The following is a 4,158-nucleotide window of genomic DNA, read 5'->3' on the forward strand; positions in this document are numbered from 1 at the left end:
TCTAAAAATAAATTAAATAATAACTATTGATTGTCAAAACAATATCACAATGTGTTGCCTGCCGAAGCGATGACGGCCATGTATGGTCCAATCAGATTGCATGAACTTGTATTACACAGTATAGATAATATAGACAATTATTAAACTTTATTTTGAGCAAATGAAAATTATTACACTTGTTTAATAAATCTGATAGTGCAGGTTAACTCATGGCATATCATCTACATATTGAATGGTATGTAGCATATATTTTACAATTTGTCTAAGTTAATATACACATGTATCGACCACCTGTAGGTTTCGAATTAGATAGTATTGTAATCTCGCACCACTGACTGAGTGAAACGCTCTGATTTATATCATAACGGACACTAATCATCCCATTGATCCTCCTTCGGGTAAACAGACAATCATCACAATTTCCATCTCTCAATCATGTATTAAGCCGTGGTATTAAGGGAATTTATTGCAATGGCATAATACCCAGAATACCAGGAAGGTCTTCACGATACGTAGTGCCATTTTAGCCAGCTATATAGTACCAGTGCTTCCAAGAATACGTCATAGTAGTCCATATATATCATGGCAGTAATCCCTTAGCCCAAGGCAAAGTATTATAGAGACAATCAAAAACATGATGTATGCACGCATTACAATTTTTCGATTGAACACTAATATTATTTTCTCAATCATATCTCTCGTGTTCTGCTTATTGCATATGGCTTATTTGTGAGTCGTCTAATGTATATCATGGAGAGGTAATTATGCGCATTTAGTAATCATATAAATTAATTTACAAAATATTGTATTATTAATATAATAATTGTCGTGCAGGACATCGCAGAAAAATATTGGGGCGGGGACATATTGTCTGCATTGCTACTAAATAGAAGGAAACGAAACATAAAACATTGTACAATCAATGAAAATAAACACAACCCTTAATATATAAATAAAGCGTCGATAGTTTACAAATGCATGTATATTCATCACACATGTAGTCCATGGGACTTCCACAAATACATCATTAACCGCATGTCTGACTGTAGTTCAGGTGTGAGTAATTGCTTTCTGTCTAACATTTTTATCATGGAAATAATAAGACGTTGTTGGATGTGCATGTTAAATGACGTAAAGGAAGCTTTGCTTGAATGCACAACGTCGAGACACAGCTGTATTCTAGGATTACAGGATCTGACTTGTTGGACGTTATTTGCCTCCACGCTACTTAGCTGTTATCCGACACATGGTACCGGACACTTTGTAAACCATCAGAGAATACACAACGGATCGATTCAGCAATTTATAATATACATTCAATCTAGGTGACAGTACACTGCATGTGTCCAATGCCAAATTGTCGGATGAATATTAAGTTTCTATATTTAATTCTCCCGTGTAAAATTACGGTCATAGTATATTCTTGTTTTGTTTTTATTGCCACTTTTCTGTTACTACGTATGCATGATTTGTACTTGTCAGTGACGAGCTTATTCATACACCTTCAACCATGTTTTTTTTCTTGTATTGCAGACATATGAAGACATCATCGTTCTCAAGACAAGTATTTTATGAGCAACGACCTTGTCCCGATATTGCTGTATATTGACTCATTAGAGCGATGTACACTGTTCAAAGCGACGCCTGTAATTAACTGCTATCTCTTAAAGTGCATCCTCACAATAAAACTGACGCCAAAATATATTGACTAAGTGTCACAGATAATCATCTAGGGGATATCAAATCGTATTTGAATTAGACCGTGTTACTTCAAGGAGAAAAACACAGATCACTGACAGCGTCTATATTGCAGGAGATTTACTCCGGTTCATAAAATGGAGAATGACGAGTACGATGACGTTTTTGCTGGGCAGTTCGGATTTAACCTAACGCTCATTCACAAACTGTTAGCCGAGCTTAATCTCACCAGTATAAGGGATTTCGTCGACCACTTCGAACTGGAATTTCCGACTGTCCTACACGAACTTTCTCCGTATTCCAAGATAGCACTGGGAATTTTCTATTCGTTAGTGTTTTTGCTCGCTGTCATTGGCAACACTTTGGTGATCATGGCCGTTGTATCAAATAAAACCATGCACACTGTGACAAACGTGTTCATAGTATCTTTAGCTATTTCAAACTTTATGATCGCAGTGTTCTGTATTCCCTTCACGTTTATCGAGGCTATCACCGCAGAATGGGTCCTAGGAACAGTGATGTGTAAGATACTTCCTTATATAACGACAGTCTCCGTCACATCCAATATACTTACACTTACTTGTATTGCCATCAATCGTTACTACGCCGTGTGCTTCCCCCTGCAGAACAAAGTGAAAATGACATCAGGTCGCGCTATACTCATGGCAGCATTCATTTGGGTTGTTGCTATGATAGCTATGTCACCGCAGTTATTTGTTTTACAGACAAATGTAATCACGGACGTGATCTGGGACCGGGAGTACACAATATGTACAGAGGTGTGGCCCAACCAACAACAGAAGAAGATGTTCACATTTTTCATTGTTGGGACATTTTACATTTTACAAATAGGGGTCATGATTGGGCTTTATTCCCGAATTGGACATAGACTTTGGGCGAGAAATGCTGTTGGACCTTCGCAGATTCTGCCTGAATATCTAGCTGCCTCGATGAGAAGAAAGCGACGAGCCACCTTGATGCTTATATTAGTGGTGGTACTTTTTGCTGTATGCTGGGCCCCATTCCATATTGTCAGCGTTATCAGAGAATTCCCACCCCTTCCAGATAATGAGACAAACCGGCTAATGTTAGCAATTGTTCAATTGGTGGCTTTCTGTGATAGCTGTATCAATCCTTTTATTTACGCTTTTTTGAATGAAAGTTTTCGACGACGATTCATCTCCTCACTCAGATGCAAAAAACGACAGAGAAAGAAAATTCTTGTCCAGGCACAGAAACAAGTTTACACTAAGAATATTTACATTGCTGAAAGCATTATCTAAAAAAAATATTTGAAACTGGACAGAGGGAGTGGCGGTCAAAATCTGATAAATAAAAGACATACAAAAATATATGCTGTGTATATTAAAGCTAAGGAATTATAATATTTTTGTGAATATTACAGTGTAGGTACATTATCCAGTGTGACACGGATGAGCACTCAACACTGAAGCGTTTTTTTAAAGGATTTCCCTACTTAGCGAATTGGGAACCAGGCTATATAATCAACCTATTATTTTGATGTCGTCGAACCTTTTAAATTTGATGGTATTTGCGTATTCAGCTCAATTTACTTCGGCGTGATAGAGACGCAACTCGTAACCTGATTGGATTTCTACATTCCTATATAAGCTGAAATGTATTTTTCTATAACAAATATATGAAGGTATTATATTACTCTCATTTTATATTTTTGTTGTTAACACTCCTGTGTGTTACAGATAACAATTGAGTATTTATGACAATATGAATACAAAACAAAGAAAGCTAGTGTACCTTTCTATCATTTATTGTACAACACACTATACAGTGTGACAATAGGTGCGTAATCATCCCATACATGTCTTATGTGGATATACTTACACACATTCACACAAATATAAAAAAAGGAACATTCGACTTATACGTTTTACTTATGCTTATATAACTGTGGCGTGGACTTTGTGAGGTTTGTTTTAATTTTTATAAAGATTATATATAAATTCCAATCTTATTCAAATGTGAGTTTCTGTAATGTAAAATGTCAGATATTAAAATACTGTAGAAAATGGTATTGTGTGTCTTCACTAGGTTGTAAATAAATGTAGTATTGCTTTAATACTTATTTTCAGCAATTTCTGGTTTAAGAGGGGATGTAATGTTAGCCAGAATACTAGTAAACGTTACAAATTTTGCACAAAAAATGCTTGGTTTGGGACATTGGTCCCTTAAGATAGAGTTGCAGGTTCGTGGGCACTTGGGAGTGAATTTTTTTCTTTGCTTTTTATTATCCAAACAGTCTTGGCTATAGACTGTTAAACTTTTGTAGAATTATGAATAGTGGAACATACTCATAAGACGATTTTAGAATATAAATAACAGGTGCAAACATTCTCTCTTTTGCTTAGCAAGATTTAGCATGGCAGCACATAAATAATAAAAAAAGAAACATGGGGAAAAAAAGAAATGACGGGATCTCCA

At 35.9% G+C, this 4,158-nt stretch overlaps 1 pseudogene; it reads left to right on the top strand.

Annotated features, from left to right (window-relative positions):
• Positions 1–1,597: 1,597 nt before the first annotated feature.
• LOC100378880 (QRFP-like peptide receptor pseudogene) lies at positions 1,598–3,787 on the top strand (annotated as a pseudogene).
• Positions 3,788–4,158: the final 371 nt, after the last annotated feature.

The sequence above is a fragment of the Saccoglossus kowalevskii genome, chromosome 11, assembly GCF_978046115.1.
Source record: "Saccoglossus kowalevskii chromosome 11, keSacKowa6.1, whole genome shotgun sequence".
Lineage (NCBI taxonomy): Eukaryota > Metazoa > Hemichordata > Enteropneusta > Harrimaniidae > Saccoglossus > Saccoglossus kowalevskii.